General features: G+C 53.2%; 1 protein-coding gene across 1 annotated transcript in view; it reads left to right on the top strand.

Annotated features, from left to right (window-relative positions):
* Window positions 1–485: 485 nt before the first annotated feature.
* The window catches only part of Lemd1 (LEM domain containing 1), a 54,724-nt gene continuing 35,259 nt past the window's right edge, over window positions 486–19,950 (top strand). Inside the window, exon 1 of the mRNA XM_013522920.1 lies at window positions 486–558. The gene's annotated coding sequence lies outside the window, so the exon portion shown is untranslated. The remainder of the gene's footprint in view (window positions 559–19,950) is intronic.

The following is a 19,950-nucleotide window of genomic DNA, read 5'->3' as shown; positions in this document are numbered from 1 at the left end:
GAGGGGGGTCTGGCGGGAGACAGGGCCTGCAGGGAGCTGCCTCAGGTCTCCTGCCAAAAATTAAACCATAAAAAAGCAGGAGGGGAGCGGCCGGGGAAGGAAAGAGAGAAAGGAGATGGGGAGGGTGGGAGGGAACTGAACAGCCCCTCCACACCAATAGCCCGGCAGGGGGACGTGAGTAATACACGGCCGGTTCAGAGGGAGTGAGATCAAAAGCGAGTAGATACAAGAGGTTTGTGCTTCACCGAGCAGACAGCCAGAGGCTCAATGAGACCTTTGTTACCCGGGCCCAAGTCAGGGTTGAAGGAATACCTGACCGCCCCGCCCCCACCGTGCTCCGGCTGGGGGAGGGGCGGGTCACAAGTGAGTCAAGTTGAGTTGGGCACAGCCCCGGCGGGCCAGTCAGTGGTGGGCGGAGGAGGGAGGCGGCCTGCCCTCGCCGGGGCGTGGAGCTTCAGGGTGCGTGGAGGAGTGAGTGGCTGCCCGGCAGGCAGGAAGTGGCTCTGCAGGAATTGTGAGGGCGACTTCGAGGAGAGGGGCCTCACACTAGGTCCGCAGGTGAGCAGCCCCCGTGGCCCCAGCCCCTGGCCGGGCGCCTTGGGAGGGGACTGAGGGTGTTCTGCCTGGAGCCCACCACCTTTTGCAAGTGCTGGGTCTGGGATTTCAGGAGGGAGCTATGAGAGAAGGAAAGGAGAACAGGGACAGCTGGGTGGCGGCCCATGGCTGGGAGTTCAGGGGGGAAGCTGGCGGGTGCCCTCTTGGACAACTCTGGAATGTGTGTGTCTGTGTGTGGTGTGCAGTTGTTGGGAAGTGCAGGAGATCCAGGGAAAAGAGGGCTGCCCTAGGAAACCTGCAGCCTGCACCTTGAGACTGGGGTAAGGTACACGGCTGGAGGAGGAGGCCGCTACTCTGAGGCAGACAGGTCCTGCTCTGGGCCTCAAATCTCTCATCTTCTTGTTGGGGTTCCCTGGGACAAGTCAAGGCTGTGCCTGGAAGTCTGAGTCCCCTGGGGCTTTCCTGACTCTGGGTGACCAGGAGCCTATGTGGGGCCCCCCCGCTTCCAAGGCCCACAGGATGCCTGTAGCTGACCCATTGTGGGAGAGGGGAGAGGACACGAAACTTATATTTAGGACATATATAGGGTCCTGAGACCTTGGTCCTCTCTAACTCAGCTCTTCACCCTGGTCCTGGAGATGCTTGTGCCAGCTGCTGTATCCACGCCAGCTAAAGTGGCATCAAGCAGAGCTCCACTCCCAAATCTTGGGATGTGGGGATTTTAGCTCCGGTCCTTTTCCCGCCTCCAACTGGATCTGGAGAGGAGACCTTCTCCAGAGGGGAGGAGGCCCTTGTCTGAATTCCTATGCCCAGACCCCACTTTGGCCCAGTGCTTCCAGTGCTGGACTGGAAAGGGTTAAGGCTCACAGAGAGGGAGTCTACTCTGGGGCCTCTCTCAGGCTGTTTGCAGCAGCCTTGAAAAGATCCGGCCTTGTTCGCTAGGGGAGAGGGTAGTTAGGGACCCTGGGAGGGGGCTGGAAGCTAATTAAGGGAATGCAGAGGAGGTCCTTTATGGCCAGGAAGCCACCCCTCCTCACACCGGAGAGAGGACCATTGTGTGGGGCCTTTGTAGGGCAAGAACTGGAAGCTCATTACTGGGATAGCTTTAGTGTTCTTGGGGCCAGGCAGGTGGTGTGGTTGGTGCAGAATGTAACCTGGGGGGCCCAAGACTTCGAGGGAGGCTTTGTGGGTGGGTCTGGAGTGAGGGTGGTTGAGAAGGGGGTGGATGAGGCTCCCTGTGCCCCCAGCTTCCTGTTTCCTTTTGAGATTCCTGCCACCGGACCCCTCAGCTCTGCTGTGGCCTATGGCTTTTCATTCCTATGTGATTGCTGCTCCAAATTCATGTAGGGCTAAAAGCCATGGGCTACAGTGAGGGGCGAGCTCCTCCTGCAAGGCTGCACCTCCCACGAGACCAGCCATCAAGGGGCACAGGAGGGAGGTCTGCTAGGGGAGGGCCCTACAGGGGATCCAGCAGTCCTGGGTCTGGGGCTAATCGGTGTGACCTTGGGCAAGTCACTTCCCCTTTCGGAACCTGGTCCCTTACTCTGAAATGAGGAGGTTAGGCCGGTGATTCCTAAGGAAGGAGGCATTCAGGGTTTGCGGAGGCCTCGGTTTCCCCCTTGCCAAGTTTGAGAGGCCTGGCGCATAGCAAGAGGTTTAAGGGCTGGAGCAAGGGGCATGGAGCCTCAAGACCTTGGGCTTTTGCTTAGTGCTCCAGTGAGAGCCTCGGCTTGCTGGCCTTATTTCTCCCTTCTCTGTGACCAGCTCAGAGTCCTCAACCTGGGCAAAGAGACCTTCGTGTCTGAAACAGGAGCCAGTGGGGTTGGAGGTGGTCAGGGTGAACAAACCAAAGTGACATCTCCACTCCTCCAAGGCTAGAGCCCAGGGTCCCTAGCTTCTCGTCATCCCCCCGCCCCAAGCTGAGCAGTACCTCTTGGATTCTCTTGGGCCTGTTGCTCAGCCTGCCTGGCTCCCTTTCCAATCCTATTTCCACTCCCACTCCTTTAAATCTGCCTGACTTCATCCCTGCCATCCTAGGAGACTCCAACAGATGGAAATAAAGCAAGCAGTCTGGCTCAAGTGGCTGGGGAATCACCCCCTACCCTTTCCTCACCCCTAATCTAAGGCAGGCCGCTGAACTATATTTGGTGCTGGAAATCAGAAGCCAAGTGACTTATAATGTCCTGGAGGCATTAATTTCCCTAATCAGCATTTACCAAGTACCTACAAAGTACCATGATTCTAACCATCTTACCTGTCCTGGCTCATTTAATCCCTAGGACAGCTCTATCTATTATTAGTCCATTTTATTTAGGCAAATTCTGAGGCACAGGGGAGCTGAGAAAGTGGCCAAGGAAAGGGCAGAGCTGGGATTTGAACGTAGATTGTCTGATGCCAAAGCCATGCACTTACCACACTGTGCTAGATGCTGGGAATATCTAGGGCATGGGAAAGTGCTCTGGACCTGCACAGTGTTTGCTCACACCCTGGTTGCCTGTAGGAGTCCCATGTGAGATGCAAGTCCATGAACTGGCCCCATGGCCCAACTCCAGACACCCTCTGTCCATCACTGGTTTTCCTTTTCCAGCAGAAGCAGAGGGGGGAAATCAAAACAATAAGAGAAGCAAAGAGAAAGCCCAAGCCAGCTGGGTTTTTGCTGGGGCCGATCCAGGCTGCTTCCCCTCCCGCCCGGCTTAGATGGTGGGAGGATCAGAGAGGAAAATTTGCCAAGGTTTCTCACTTGCCTCTTGGTTTTCTCCCCTGAGATGGGAGATAGCTGGCTCTTGCCCCCACCTCTTCATTGTCAGCAACCCCAGGCTGGAAATCTTAAATAAGCCCAGCTTATATTCTACTCTGCTCCAAAGATCACCTCCTGATTTGCTTCTCTTAGCTCTTAATCTCCAAATAGAAAAGTTGGGCTGGAGTAGTGTCCCCTTCCTACCTAGGAAGGGACAAGAACTGCGGAAGAAGACAGGTGGTCGGTCTCCAGGACTGTACCTGTGTAATTCCCCAGGAAGCCAAGGCACTTGGGCATCGCCAAGTCAAAATTAGTGGAAGGAATCATGAGTTGGGAGAAAAAGGTAAAAGAGAAGAGTTGTCCTAAACAGACACAGCAAGACTGCATGGAGCAACTTACCGGAAACAGCCCTCTCCCCACCACACCCCTTGGGGCTAGGCCTGGTGTGCTTCTAAGGTTCCAAAGTTGGGATTTTTTTCCATTCTTTATCTCTTGGTCACCACCAGTGGGGCCGGCCTGGTGAAGGTATGCAGTTATATATTTCACATAATTGTCAAGTTGTCCTGAATAGGCGAGCTGGCCTCCTGCCCTCTCTCCCTGAGACTCACTGATCAGAGGGCTGTGTTTGTCCTGTCCCCTGCCTGCAGACAGCTGAAACCGAAAATATTCTGAGCAATCCGAGTGTCTTACAGTCCTCAGGTAGAGTGGGCCCACGTTTAACCACACTGAGACTCGGGCGGCTCTCTGGTGGTATTTGTCCCATTTTAAGTGGAAATGAGTTTGACTGCTAAGCCCTACTCTTTTCCAAATGCAAAACCTTGGAAACGATCTCTGTCTTTATCTTTAGAAGGGGGTGGCACGAGAGTTTGACCTCTGGGGGTCCTTTCTGGCCCTGGGAATTGGGGCAGTTCCTGAGGTGCTGCTGCCTGTCACACTGGTGATCCCTCCCTCTTCCTGTCATGCTTAGTCGGTGACTCTGAAGGTGAGTCAGTCTCTGCCAAACCCTGGATGCAGGTAGGGCACAAGGACATTTTAAGACTGCTGCTACTCTCACCCCACCCCCACCCCCAGCTATGATGGCTCCCAAGTACCTCAGAACCACTGATAAACTATAGTTCCTATATAGTTCCCTATAGTCTTGGATGGGGAGTGCTTGTTTCTCTTTGTCTCTCTTTCCTTCTTTCTTTCTTCCTCTCTCTCTCTCCCTCTCTCTCTCTCTCTCTCCCTCCCCGCACCTCCTTATTCCCATTTCTCTGTAGGGGGGGCACTGGCTTTGGCAAGCTAGAGGCTGTGCCCCTCAAGGCCCTGGAGGCCCCAGAGGGCTTGGCTCCCAATGGACAGCAGGGAGCTCAGCCTCTTGCAGGTCAAGAAGGAGTTAACTTCCAAGGAGAACTTGGGCTTTTCCCAGACTGGAGGCCTGTGCCCAGCCTGGCTGCTGCCAACTCTGGAAGAAGTCCTGGGATCTGTAGTTTGTGCCACCACCCTCCCCTGGCCTTCCTGTTTATCACCACTCCGGGTAGACTACAGTTCCCAGAAACCTGCTGAGGCCAGGCTTTGGGGGAAGGGGTGGGGTGTGAGGCTCAGGGATGGCAGGAGAGAGGGAGAAGGGAGGAGATGAAGAGAGAAAACCCAATTCACCCCCTTCCTTTTAATTCTTTTTCCTGGTGTGTCTGCTCCACTGCCTGAGCTAATCCCCCAAATCCGGTCTCCTAAGCTGCAGCTGCTCCCCTTCGCAGTGATGAATGGCTCAGGGAGGGAAGGTGAATTCATATTTTAATTACAGAGGCGGGGTGCTAAGGGGGCAGGGGAGGAGGTGGAGGGCTCCGCATTGTTCTGGGGGGCACCCCCTCACTGGGCCACTTCTGTCCTGCCCATTACCTGGGGTGGGGGCAGGAGGGTGGGGGCCTCTTGCTGGAAGTGCCTCTGCTTCTGCTTTGGGAGATGAGGGCGTGGGGGGTGGGTGGGAGAGACACTTCCCTTTCTCTCTCTGGTCAGAGAATTCCTGGCAAGTCCTGACACTTGTGACTATCCTCCTACCCTTCCACCCTCACTTCCACCCACTTGGATGGAGGGAATTGCAGAAATCTGAGACACTGAGGAGTGTGAGGTCCCCAGCTTTACCTCAGTCTTGTCCTTCAGCCTCCTAGCCCATCTCTGCTCCTGTGCTAGGGTCGGAGTGCTCCCTGGAGCATGAGTGGCAGAGAGAGGAGTGGAGTAAAGGCCAAAGGAATGGATGAGCTGGGAGGATGGGTGTTCTGGGGCCTGGTGTCTCTTCGTAGCTCCCACAGAGCTGGCTGACCAAGGAGCCTCTCTGACCCTGGACCATCTTGGACCTGAGCTGGGGAGAAACCAGAGAGGAGGGTGGGGAAGAACTAGTTCCAGGGCCAGAGCTTGCAGTGAGCTGAGCGAATAGTGGGATGAGGTAGGATGGGGAGCAGGTTTGCCCAGTGGCCACTTCCCACACCCCTTCCCTTGCCAGTTCTGGGTTTCAAGGGGCTGTCCTTTCATTCCTTCATCCCTCCTGGACCACAAGCATGGAAGCAGAGGGTGGAGAGGAGAGTGCCATGAGGAGCAGAGAGGAGGGCGGAGTGGTCTGGGGCTCTCCAGCTGGTACTGGAGCCCACTACTTAAGTATGAGGATAAAGACCAGGAAGAGAGCAGTCAGGGCTCCTGCCTAGCCCACAGCCTTGGCAAAGGAAGTATCCAGGTGCCCACTGGTGGGGACTCCGAGGTAGGAGGAATGGAGGCCTGAAGCAGGTAGGGACATTGACATGGATGGGATTCTCTGGTGCATGTGTCCCCCACTTCTGGAGCTAACCCAGTAACTACAGCACAGACAGCCCAGGCTGCTTCCAGGGCTTGGAGTTAGGGGCACAAATAACCAGAACCCAGGCATCCCACTGAGGCAACCATGTCACAGCCCCTAGCTCAGCTCTGATGGGTTGTTCAACTCTACTGTGTAGATTTGGTTTCTCCTACCCTACCCCAACCTTTGCTGTGGGCTGAGCAAAAACACACAGATTTCCATCTTCCCCAAAGGACTACAAAGAGAAACAGTCCCTGAAGAATGCACATTTTGTTGTTTTGAAGAAAGAACAGGGTGGGGGCACAAAAGGGAAGAGGATCTTCGTATCCAGAGACCATGAGCTGCTTCTCTGCCTGGGTGGGGTTGGGATGGCCAAAGGTACTTGCCTGGCTGTAGTTGTGAGTCCCTTCCCCTGGTCAACTCTGTTGTACCTATCAGTTTCTCTCCAGAGATTTTTTCTTATGATCTTGGAACTGTTTTGTTGCTAGTACCCTTGACATACACCCCCAGCACAGAAGTGTATGCATTTTTACTACTGGCCCCCAGGCACCCACCTGCTCTCCCTGTTTTCCTGACCAGGTGAAGAGTCCTATTGCCCATCTAGTCCCTTAGGTGTGGGGTCTACATGTTAAACCTTGACTAACCTCCTGGTACAATGAAATGAGGATGGGAGGGGGCCAGAGAGATGTGTTTCCCCACGGAGACACAGATCAGGAATGAACCCCAGGCTACTTAAGCCTCAGCTTGGTTCCCTGTCTCTCTCTAGGTTTGCCATTGAAGGGACCCAGAGATAGCTGCAGTAGACGGATCTAGAAATATAGTAGTTGTGTCTTGGCTCTGACTATATATATCCTGGAGGTTGCTCTCTGCTCACTATATATACTCCATCAGAGTGGGTGTGTAAATGGTGCTGGAAAGCAGGTTATTAAATAACAGCCTACCTACCCATGCTGACTCAAGCTGGGCCTCCTGCCACCCAGCTGGCCATTGGAAATGCATTGCACCTATTAATTACAGCTATTAGATGTGTTACCAGGATGCTGAGAGGGGGGAAGGGGAGGGAGGGACGATCCTAACAGGACCCAGGTCCACTGCAGGCACTGTGCTTGATAAGAGCCTCAGCTCCAACTGGAGAAGTATGAAGGAAGTGCATCCAAGGGGTGGGCTGGCCAGGCCTGGGGGACTGTCAAGAGGGCCACCACCTGGGCCACGTCAGGTTCCTCAGAGACAGCGGAGGGAGCCACTTGGTGGGTGAGCCTTGCATGTGTGGCGTAGGACATCCCTGCAGCCTCTGCCCTAGCCTGGGCCTGCCTCTCCCTCAGCACTGGCCTTCACTCACCTCCTTGCTGCCCATGTTCTTCCTCCCACCAGGCCCAGGACACAGGGTGCCCACCTTCCTCAGCTGGTTTCTCTGCCTGAGCTCACTTGCTGCAGGCTCAGGGGCAGACAGGTGACCTGGAGGAATGTGCAGGTAGGCGAGGCTCGGGGAATGCAAATGGAGCAAAGGGTCCTCGGCTTGAGAGACAGTGTCTTATCCCCAGCCTGATACCAGAGCAGCCCTTGCTTGGCTCATGTGTTCAGGTTTGGGTCAGCCAGAGATGGACATCATGCCCGATGGGGTCAAATCCAGCCTGTCTCCACTTCAGACTGACTTTTTTTGCTAGGGAAGAAAAAATTGATGTCTTCCCTTTTGTACCTACTTCCTAAGCCCTTTGCCCAGCACAAGCACTAAATAAAATAGTCTGTTGGCTAAAAGAACTCTCTTTGCTGTGTGTTACTCTGAGCAGTCAAAAGATGCGCACTCTGTTCCCTGTAGATTTTCATAAAGGTGTCAGACAGCTTGGCATGGCTAAGGAAGGGCAGAGTCTGGGACTGTGTTCCAGCTTCAAAGTCAAGATTGTGCTGGGCGAAGGAGTTTTTCCAGGCTCCACGAAGTCCCGCCTCTGAATCACCGGATGAGACCTAAAGGAGTGCATGGAAACCCCACCTTGAACCTGTGTGAGGTGGCACAAGTCAGAGCATGAGCCAGCTTTCTTCCTGTTCCCAGCCACAGGTGTGTGGATGAGATGAGGCAGAGGCTGAGGGACAAAGCAGGCAGCAGCTAGGCTTTCTCTTGGATGACATCAGCTCCTCACAGATTGGGAAACAGGGAGGTTTCAGAGGTTCTTGTTGAGTGGCGTGACTCCCTGAATCGGTTTGAGGTGGCAGGTAGGGCCCTGGCAGTTTCTGGGAGCCCACAGGATTCTGGGAACATTAACCCCAGCTTGCTTCTCTCTTCCCGCCTTTCTCCTGCCCCTCTTCCTCCCCTGCCTTTCCCTGCAGATCTCCTCTGGTGAGCATTGCCCAGCCTGGCCCAGGGCATGCCCCAGTTCACTTTCGCCTGCTTCTGTGGCCTCCACGGCTTCTGCAAGATGAAGAGGAAGAAAGAGGAAGTTCACAGAGAACGGGAAACAGCCGTGTGAGCAGAACCAGGGCCCCTTTGTCAGCCCTCAGCAGGTCATAGGCCTGAGGCTGCCCATTCCTGCCAAGGCTGGGGCAGCAGTCTCTGGAGCATTCTAAGTCTTAGCTGCTGCTCAGCTGGCCTGATTCTAACCTGAGGGCACCGGCCTCCTGTGTGCCGTCCAGCCCTCCTCATGCCCATGCCTTCTTTAGCTTCTGGTCCTCAGACCTCTGGAGAGAGGTCCCAGTCACACAAGGGAAATCCCAAGCCCTCCCAGTTGCCTTCCAGAGACAAAGAAGCTCCAGGGAGGCCAAGACCTGAAGCTTCTCACCTGCCCTGAGGGCTCTGGGGCTCTTCTGAGGGTAACTTCTCCCTTGAGGGACTCCTGCCTTCTGTGAGGAGAGCTGTTTGCTAAACAGGAAGCTGGCTGCTTTGGCAGGGAACCTGGAGCAGCCCAGACCCTGGAGGTGGCCTCAGGGCTGGCAGTGTGAGACAGCCACCTTCAAGCCCAGGATGGAGCCTCTGCTGGGGCGTCAGGACCTGGAGCAGCCATAGCCCTCACAAATGCGTCTTTATCAGCCCCTTCCAGCATCTTCCTGGGCCAGGTGGGCCAGGCCTGAGTTGAGGGGAAGAGGTGGATGCTGAGAGCATGATATCTAAGCCTCTGGTAGCAGTACAGATGTGGGGGTCTGTCCCCCAGGTGCTGGACCCTCAGGAACTGTCTTCCAGGGACGAGACTGGGAACCCTTTCCTGACTAAACTGTGTCCTCCCTCCCTTTATTTCCTATCTCCCTGCCTCACCCCCGCCTTCTCTTCTCAGAAGCCATCGAGAGGGGTAATGCTTGGATGTGGTGCCTTCAGAGGAATTCTTGGAGTAGGGGGACCTAGGACTTCACTTGATTTTTACCCTCATCTCCCCATTCAGCAGCCTTCCACTTTCAGGCTCAACCACTCCCTCCTACCTCAAGCCCATTTTAAAGAGGTAGGAAGCAAAAGAACCCCACCACTACCACCATTTTGTTATTGAGCCTGGACCCCTCAGGTGCCAGAAGGGACGTTAGAGAGAGACCTTTTAGGCTGATTCTAATGCTTCTGAAAACCAGCTGTCTTCTCTGCACAGGGACCTTCGGCATAGGGTCAGTCACATCCCCACCTGCATCCAGGGACAGAATTGCTTGTCTGACAGATAAACAGGCGGCCTGGTACAGGAAGCAAGTGCCCCAGGAGAAGAGGGTCCGCTCATGTATCGTGGGCCTCTCTGGACAGCTGGGGAGGGCAGAGGCCTGCTCAATGCCCTTCAGAATCTGGCAGTGTTGCCTGCCCAACTTACGCCCACCCCAGGAGCGTTTCCTGTCCTTTGGGCAGATTTAGTGGGACCAAGTTTGTCGTGGTGAGGCCCAAGAACAGCTTAAGAGTTCTCTCTTCCATCCTCCAACTCCTTTGCCCCTGCCTCCTCCCAGCTCCAGCCTCCTCCAATCTGTTATTTCCTTTTATATTCAAAGAATTATAAACAGAAGTCCTTCCCTCAAGGAAACAGCAAGATTTAGCAATCCAATCCAGTGGGGTTGAAAGGGACAGAAGAAATCCCACTGGTTCTTTGTCTTCATGGGCAGTAGAGGCCTTGGGTGAGGCAAAGAGGGGCACAAAAGCTTTGGGGAGCTGCCTTGACAGAGTAGCCAGAGAGCCTGCCTAGAGGGCATGTGTCCCTAGTGGTGGCCTGTGAGATGTCACTGCTGTGATACAGGATGAAATAATATCCCCGGGACTGAGAGGTGTTGGATGTTATGTCCTAACCACAGAGCTCCCCTGGAGGAAAGGTCAAGAGAGTGGAGAGAGGCCCCTGGAGCAGGGAAGAGGGTGACAAAGGACAGCTCTCCTCATGTGCACCTCTGAGCCCTTGGCAGGGATGGCAGTTGCAGGGTTTGGCAGGGAGCCGCCTTGGAGAGCTGCTTTCCCCAGGAGAGCTCCCTCAGCTCTGGAGGGACCCTGGCTATCTTGGGTATCTGCTGGGGGAACATGGGTAGGGTCCCAACGTTAAGGCCTCTGAGCACAGGGCTAAAGCTGGGACCAGTGCTACAGCAGAAATGGCCCACAGAAGAGGCAGCAGCAGCTTCTAGCAGATATGCCCCACGTTATTTCTCTCCTCTGGACTTTGCCCCTTTTAGCTTCTTAGGAAGCAGCCTGGAAACCCGTTCCCAATTCTGTGCCCTTGGGTGGGCCCCGGGCAGGTGGAAACCCAAAAGAGCTAAAGTGGCCCGAGGTCTGCGCAGCATGCACCATGCCAGGGCCTCTGACTTCTAGCCCAGGTTTCTCTGTCTGCTGCTCCTTGCCAGATGGGCCTGGCCACCTGTTCGTGGGTCTCACTTTTTCCCCAGACATTCCACTGGATAAATTTGCTTTTTTATTTTCCTCCCACAGTACTGGGGATTGAATCCAGGGCCTTTACACTGAGGTATGTCCCCAGCTCTTATTCTTTTCTTTTTTTGTTTGAGACACGGTTTCATTAAGTCAGTAGGTCACCAGGATGGGTTCAGACTTGTGTGTTCCTTCTGCCTCAGACTTGCAGAGTGCTGAGATTACAGATTTGGTGCGTGACACCATGTCCAGCTTAATAATGCCCTTTCTGTTTCAAATTCCCTGTACCTCCTGCCCGAGTAAGGGCTACCCCACGGTCCTTTTCTGGAGACTGCCCTAGAGGTGGGGTGCACAGGTAGATGATTCTGTGGTGCAGGTGGGGTCTCACTTGTTTTTGCTGCATGACACCACCTCTTTCTTGAAGAAGGGTAGGAGGCTTAGCATCCCCATCCCTAAAGGGGGGACTTCCTGTGCCCACCCACCTCTTGGGCTGTGGGCTGTTAAATGCAGGACAAGGAAAGGTAAATGGTGCTTGGGCACTTGGGTCCTTGTGACTTGAGTATTGTCCATGAGCCCCAAGGGACCTCTTGTCTCAGGTTGCAGGCTTTTTGTTAGAATGTCATTTCCTTTGCTCCCAGGGAAGGGCCCTTTTGAATGTAGCACATGGGTCCATGGACATATATGGGGAGATTTGTTATTTTTATAAAATAAGCAATAATTAAACTAACTGAAATCTTTGTAAGGTGGTACAGTGGGGTGCAGAGAGCCCTGAGCTGGGACCTGGGCTCTAGCCCTGCTTGGACACTCCAGATCCTACGACTTTATGCTCCTCAGGCCTTATTTCCAGGACTGTTTCTTCAACCTTGAAGGATCAGACTGATGTCCTCTGAGTCCTGCTAGAGTCCAGGGCCCTGCGGGTCTGGGAAGTGGAGCCTCAGTAGGCCTCAGGGTCATGGAAGCAGAGTGATTACAGGCATCCTGTGCCCCAGCAGCTGTGCTTTGTACAGATTGCAAATTTGTACAAAGCAGGGTGGATGGAAGTGGCATGACAGAGCTGAGAAATGGAAGGGGAATGAGAGGGGATACACAGAACTTTCATGGGAATCCTCCCACACCCAGGACCCACATTTCCTCTCCTCCCTCCTGTAGCCACACCCAGCGGAGTAAGGCTGGTGGCCTGGACTCCGGCTCTAGACCCTGTTCAGGCCATCATAGGTGCCACTTTTTTGCTCTTTCCTTCCCCTCTCCCTCCCCTCCTCCTTTCTCTCGCACCACCACCTGCAGATGCTGGAGATTTAGACTGGATCCCAAGGGCCAGCACCCTGCCTGTTATGTAACCCTTAGGCCTTTGCATAGCTGCACACACACCTGTCTCTGAGCTGATAGAAGTATCCCTTGCCCTCTGCAAAGGGAAGAGCCTCAGGCTGCAGCTCACCTGTGTAGAGAGTGAACTTACATCCTTCCCAGTGGTTGGGGACGTGCTGAGGGTAGAAAGAGCTGATGACCGTCTTGCATGGACAGCTCCAGATCCCCAGTGCTGCTCATGGCTGATTCCTGTGCAGGGCAAATTGCTTCTCTCCCAGCCTCCACAAAAGGTCCCGCTCTCTCCCTACCTCACAAGAAGGTACACATAAGAGACTGTATTGGATGTGTCCAGATACAACTTGGACTTTTGGAGACAGACACTGGATTCACACTGCAGATAGGTCTTCACCAGTGCCGAGAACATCTGGACTCTGTGCAGCGGGCTCATGGTGGGCTGGTTTGGGAAGTCTGATGTTCATCTTGAACATCTGTGCCCAGCAAGAGATTGGGCAGAAAAGAGCACAAGAACCAAGAACTGGGACCTGTTCTGATGGAAGGCACACTATCCTTCCAGTATACAAGCAAGAGACAGCTGTCACCAGCGTCAGTCTCTTCCCAGTGCAAACACAGCTTCCCAAGTCCATGTTGTGAAACAGTGTAGGACCAGGGCATCTGGCTCGCCTGAGCAAATCCTCCTAACTCCCCAGCCATCTCCGGAGTGGTTGGTGCCTGCTGTGTTGGGGTTGTCATGGCTGGTCAGTCCTGCCTGGGTCTCCTTTGCTAAATTGCCATGGGGTCAGAACCACAGAGTGGGAAAAGAAAACAGAAACTGTCTTTTCACAGAGGAGCCCAGGAGGTCAGACCTCTGCCAGAAGGGTGAAGTGGGAGCTTCCCTGGGCCTCCCTGGAGGAATTTGTTATATGGCACAAGAAATTCCAAAAGTCAGGAGCCCCCAGATCTGGGAAGCCTGGGATCTGGCAGAAACCCCTAGGCTCTATAATTCAAGGGTTTTCTAGTGGGCTGCTGGTCTTTCTCCCTTTTCTCTGGGCCAGCCCTGCCTCTTCCCTCAGCTCATTCCTGTGTTTCATCCGAGGGGCAGGAGGAAGGCACAGGAGGGGGAGATGGCAGGACCCAGACAGATCCTCAGGACTCTCCCAGCCTCTGTTGCCATGACAACACTGCTATTTTTATCCCGTTGTTCATGATGCTCAAAGCGCTGACTTTCTCCGTTCCAGAGAGGCCAGGCTGCCTTCTGCCCTCATCCCTCAATGCAGCACCTTCTCCCAGAAAGGGGAAACTACTAAGTCACCCCTCAATCATGGGAGGATCTATTGGACAGGGTTTTGTCTCTGCTCTTTTGAGTCTTGGTTTGCTACCCAGCTTGGGCACCCAGTTTCATGTTTCTGGGAGATCAAAACTCCCATCAAAACTCCCCCAGGTTCCCCTGGGAGGCACTGTAGAGAAGCCACAAAGGATGGCCATAAGCTTGGGATGTCTCCCCATCCAGTCGTGATGCTGGGGCTACTGTCCTTCTGGGGAAACCAGGCCTGGTTTTAAGTAATGCCCTGTTGGTATAACCAACTTCCACTTCCGAAAAAGGGATAGAGAACTAAGTTTGGTTAATCAGCAGCCAGATACACTTGACATCACTGGTGAATCTAAACCAAGACTCTTTTCTTCTTTCTCTCCACCAAAGAACTAGGACAGCTGGCTTCATGTCTTTGTCCAGTCTTTCTACCCAAAGCAAGACAGTATAAATGCTCCAGGCTGGAAAGTAGATGCCTCCTAACCTAGATAGCTCTGTTCCCTCTAGGATTTTAAGTCTTCCCCCTTCCCCCTGTGGTGCTGGGATCAAACCCAGGGCTGTACACATGGTAGCAAGAGCTCTACTACTGAGCTGCAGTCCCAGTCTGGAGCTTGAGCTCTTGATGCCCTCAAAGGCAATGTTTAACAAAAGATATCTTAGCACTGTTCTTTCTCTGTCTCTTCCTTGGCCCAGCCTTTGGTCCTCTTGCTATGTCCCCACCTCCTTCACAGTGGCAGGGGACCCCTGAGAGTCAATGGTGCTAACGTTCCCTACATAGATGCTCCTGTGTAGGTCAGTGAGAGTTGAACCTGGCACCTGGGTTGAGGAGTCCATTACATGTACATCCTCAAGACCATGACCTGAAGACACGTGCATATCTTAATCCAATAAAGTAGCAGTCTATACCTTGTTAACCCTTGCGCTGAGGTTCTACCTCTGCCGAACTGAATTCTGGATGGTTAATGTTCCTGCGGGTGGCTGAGACCCATTTGCTAAGGCTCTAATTGGTTTCATTTGGCTCAAGTTGCATGGTTTCTCAAATCTGTGCACCTGGAGTAAGCACTTTTCTGGTCGTCGCTGAAAAGCATGCCGACAAACACTGCTCTGTTAATTGCTGTAATAAACAGACTTTATTATATCCCTTTGCAGTAAATGAATTATGCTGTCAGGGTGGATGGGGCACCCGTGTTTATTTCACACTGGAATATACTGCAGCAGAAGCTAAACATTTGTTTCCAACAACTCTGCAGATAGGAGAGAGAATGGAGCCTGGGAGGGGGACGAGCTGGGGTATAGACATAAATGAGGTGATGGGGCTTGGAAGAAGCCTTTGGGGGACACCCTGCACCCCTGCAACTCACAGCCTCATTTGTGCTATCTATAAATTGAGGGAAGCCAAGCCTCCTGCCTAATATCTCAGAAGTAAGATAAACTGGCAGGAGTGGATGTGGAGTGGGTACAGGGGAAGAGGGTTTAGGACTACAATATGAGCCTATGTTCTTACAGAGGCATTTAGGGTAGAATAAAGACCTTTTCTTAGGTTTCTCAGGACCACTGATGAAACACAGGGAGTCTTCAGGCTTACAAGGAGGGAAAGACCTTGTAAGATCACGTAATATGAAGAACAAATAATAGCCAGGTTAGTGGCACACATCTGTAATCCTAGCACTCTGGAGGATCACAAGTTCAAGCCTAGCCTGGGCAAATTAGCAACTTGAGACCCTGCCTCAAAATTTTAAAAAATGGCTTAGATTGTATCTCAGTGCAAAGGCCTGTGGTTCAATGTCCAGTATTGGAAAAAAGAAAAAAAAAGGATTATTATATCATGTGGTATGTGAATTGTATACTAGTAAAGTTGTTTTAAAAGGAATTACTGTATCATAACTCCACTTAGATCAGGGGTCAGAGACTCCACTCATCTCTGAAGCTGGGGCACATGTCTTCACTGGTACACTGTTCACACACTGCATGATATAACAATCCTTTTTTACTAACAATACCAGTAAAGAGCTTCGAGTGTCAGAGGCTGGGAGGCCATGACTCCCAGAGCGGGGAAGGATCAGGGAAGGCTTTGTAGGGGAGGGAGGATCTGAGCAGAGCCTTGAAGGATGGAGGGGAAAAGTATGCTCAGGCCACACAGACCGGGGGCTCCTCCCCTGCACCAACACCTGCAGATTTCTGCTACGGCAGGGTGCACACACAGAGCCAGCAGTGCTATATGGAGCCTCTTCCGTCACAGGTGGCCCCCTTGCTCCCAAATCCCTCTCCCACCTAGGAGTCTGATACCTGACATTTCTTTAGTGCTTCCTCTCTTGGATTTTAGGCTTTGCTTCCTGGGGTTTGTAGTCCAAGCAGGAAGCAAGCACTGAGCAGCTATCAGGCATTTGTCCCACAGCTTTGGTGACAATGACATCAGAGGTCTTCTCAGCATGTGGGTTTTGTTTAGAAAGAGGAAAAGAACGTGGGGAGAGCATCAGCAGGCCTCTGGCCAAGGGGAGGTGGAGCATCGCTTAGTTCGGGAAGAGGGTGCAGAAGAGGCGTGGCTGGGAGCTCCAAGCATGAACTCCCTGTCTCTTGGCGCTGCCTGGCCAGATCATACTTGCCACACATACGTATATGCGACTGCTCACTCTCCAGGTCCCCTTTCCCTTTCCCTTTCTTTCTCTCGCTCTCTTTCCCTCCCACTTTTCCCTCTACCCTTCTTCCAAAGAGATAATGGGGAAACCTCAAAGACATCGCATGCTGCCCCCACCTTTCATGCCACACTGCCTGCAGCCAGAAGGTGAGGGAGAGCAGCACAGGCTGGCAGCCCGAGGTGCTGTGCTGGGACCCTGGCTCTGGTCCAGCTAAAGCACTGGTGACCAGATAGACATGTCATCCTGTTTTTTCTAGGCCTGTTTCCCTACTTGTAGAGTTGGTCGAACTCTGCCTCCTCCTTTGTGCTCATCTGGCTGCACTGGCAGAGCACAAGACTCAGGTTCTCATCCCCATGCTCTACAGCAGCCCCCACTGGTGCCTCTGCTTTCCATCTTCCCAGATGGGAAATGAAGACAACAGGACCTGCTGCATCATTTTGGTGAGATCAGATCAGGTAGTGTGTGCTCAGGCGTCCACTTAGCCCAGTGCCTGGCCCAAAGCAGCAGTTCAATTCGAGCTAACCGAAGAGGTTAGTTGGAAGAAGAATTACAGATGGCCAGCGTGTATTTTGCATATTTCACTTTCCGTTGCTTCCAACACAGCGCTGGGTGCAGATTAGATACTCACTTAATACTCAAAATGAACTGAAGATGTCTTATTAAAGTAGCCCACATATGTCCTAGATAATGCCTCCTCTGCAAGGTAATAGACAAGACACAGTGTATAAATACATTACCCTCGAAGGGCAGTGAGCTGGGGCTGTCCGCACCCGGCCCCTCCAAACTGGCGGTGTGCTCAGGAGTCCGTAGTCACTTCCTCCTGTTGCAATTTGGGGAGCATCCTGCAGGCGGCGCTGTCCCATCATCTCAGCCGAGTTGCGGGCTGGGGTAGGGAGGTGGGGGAGAAAAGTGTGAAGGAAAAACAACCCCACGCGTCACTCACATATTTACATAGGAACTGTCAAAATAGTTATTTTTAAGTCGAGTTCCGTCTGCTGCGGGTTTAAAACCGAGTGGCGCGGGGGCGGGGGCGCCCCGCTGCGGAGGGGTTGGCGGCAGTGGAGCCCAGTGCGCGTGCGCACAGGGCCTCGCGGGCCGCGGTGCGCCAGGCTCAGTGGGTCGTGCATGTGCTGGGAAGACTGCGTCTTCCTTTGGCCGCGCAGGCTCCTCCTGGCCCGGGGTAACACATGTCCCATGGCAGAGGGAGCTCTGACTGCTTATTACCTCCTCCGGACAACTTTGGAAGTCCACCTGCTCCTCGCCCTGATAACCCTCCCTCTGTAAGCTCTTCTCCAGGGTCTTGCACACCTCCTAGCTACACAAGGGGGCCCATTTCCAAGTCTCAGAAGACACAGCTCCACCGGCTTCAGCCCCAGGTCTAATTTAGAGGGTCAGACACCCCTGTCCCCCCAGCCAGCAACACCGCCAGCCTTCCCAGGAGGGAATAAGCGGATTTTCCGGGAGCTGGACACCTGAAGCTAAAGACCGTCAGGTCTGCACACGGCGGAGGGAACGACTTGTCCTCATTGACAGGGGAGGCAAGAATTCATTTTTCTCTGTAAAGTGAGGGACCTGCCGCGTTGACACTCCGGATGCTTCTCTCTCTCTCTCTTTCTCCCTTGCTCGCTCAGGGGCACAGGGATCTGAGACAGACGCTGGCTGGCCCCGCTGCCATCAATACGCGTCCCAGCCCTGTCCAATGTCTGCTCTGTAATGAGTCGTGTTTCGGAATGTCACCTCTGTTAATGGGGAAGCGGCACCTGGGCACAGCCGGAACCACCTCTCTGTCTTCATTAGGCAGTCCGCAGCCTCGCTGCCGGCTGCCCTCGCTGGGTGACAGATGACAGGGAGGAGAGTGAGAGCCGCAGCCTCCTGCTGTCCAGGATTCATTCCCAGACAATGACCCCGAATGCCCGTCCCTCCCCCAAAAAACACAGCAAAATTGACAGCTGAGAAAAATGCCCTTCTAGGGCCACGCGCAGCAAGGACAGATAATACAGAGGCTAAAAAGCAGGCTAAGGCAAGTGGAGTCATTTATGGAGATAGACACCTGTTCTAACCTCTGATCTCTTGTTTAGATTGAATTTGGGAGTCTCTTCCTTCTCTCCACCCCAGCTATCTCCAGATACCATCTTCTTTGTCTCTTCTAATAAATCTGCCCCCCATGCAAGAGTCACCAAGTGACGGTATAAAGAACGCTCCCATTCCAGACTTCCGTGAGTCCTGGCCTCATGTACGTTGCCTCCCACACAAATGCTGGTCCTTTAAACCTCAAGCCTTCTGGGGCTGAGCCCTCCTGAGGCAATGGGGCCTTGGGCTGAGCAGAGCCACAAAATGGCCTGAGACACTGACCCAACTTAGAAGACCTGTTCTTCTATCATGACAAGATCAGTCCTCGAAAATCCACCACCATCGATATCATATTTCTTTGTTCTGTCTCCAGATACCTACCCTTTCCCCAAGGCCACGATTAATAGTCACAGCATCTCCTTCAATTCCCCACTGCCCCAGCAAAGAAACTCCGCTCAAATGTGTCTTTGGGAATGCTCTAGGCAACCAGAACTGGAGAAGAGTCGGTGGCAGTGGTTGATGATCAATTGACGTTGCCTGAGGCAGTGGGCCAACCCAGCAACTGATGACTGGTTGGCTTCTTGGTGGGGACTGGTGGCAGTAGTGGCTTCCCTTCCCAGGGCCTCTCTTGAGAAGGCCGCAAAGGAATCCATATGGGAATCTGGACTTTCCCCCTTGACTCCTCCCTGCCCCAAGAAGGACTTCTCTGTCTACTGAGATACTCAAGCCAGAAATCTTTGTCACCCCCACTGTCCATCAGACCTCCCATCTGTCATCCAATCATGCTGGGTCTCTCTCATAAATCTCTCTCCCACTGACCTCTCCCCATGCTCACTGCTACCACCTTAGCCTAAGCTTATCCCTTCTCTTGACCTCTGCAGGCCCATCTGCTCCAGCCCAGCCTGACTTCCTTGCTGTTCTAGGAGCACAGACAGGGCCCTCCCTGGCCACCCAGTCTAAACCAGGCCCTTTGCTCCCCAGGCCCCTCTACCACCTAATCCGCCCTCGTTACCACACCTGGAACTCTCTGGCTCACTCCATTTGCCTCTTTGCTGTGGAGAAGGACATTCTTTAGTTACTCTTTTGTGTATGGCCTGACCAAGCCATGATTGTTGGGTTCTGGAGGAAGTTTAGCATAAGCATAAGCCCTGGAGTCAACACTAGTTGCTTTGCTGAGATATGCCCGAAGGAAGATAACGTGATGGCTTACTGGTCAGGTCGCATTTTTATGATAATTGAGTTGCATTGTCCTTGCTAAAACAGTTGATATCCTCCAATTCCTCCGCTGCCTCCTGGGTTGATTCTGAATAAAAGGTTACTGAAGATGGTAATCAGGGGTCAGTCCTAGAGGCTGCTAGCACCTGATCACAGGATTTTGGCTCTCTTGGTTTGATTTATTCTTACTTTTCTTATACATCTGCGGGCACCTAATTCGGGGGACCTGTTCACCCTGAACAGAGTTGGATGAGTAGTCCAACACTTTGCCTGCTTCCCCTCCTACCCAGGGGCCAGGAACCTCAGGTGCTTCACTTATTCTGAATCCACAGCACCATGAACAGTGCTAGGCATGTGCAGGACTCAGGAAATAATGAACAAGCAAATGAGTGAACGAACGAATGAATGAGTGAATGAATGGTTTCCCGCAGCTCAATGATAGCCCTGTACCCAGTCCTGCACCTTCTCTCCAAAGCAGCTAGAAGGATCTTTCTCAGACATAAATGTCACTCTGCCAGTCCTCTG

Source organism: Chinchilla lanigera, unplaced genomic scaffold (genome assembly GCF_000276665.1).
Source record: "Chinchilla lanigera isolate Chin_1 unplaced genomic scaffold, ChiLan1.0 scaffold00005, whole genome shotgun sequence".
Taxonomy (NCBI): Eukaryota; Metazoa; Chordata; class Mammalia; order Rodentia; family Chinchillidae; genus Chinchilla; species Chinchilla lanigera.
The sequence above is the reverse complement of the archived record's forward strand: the minus strand, read 5'-3'. Positions and strand labels throughout refer to the sequence as shown.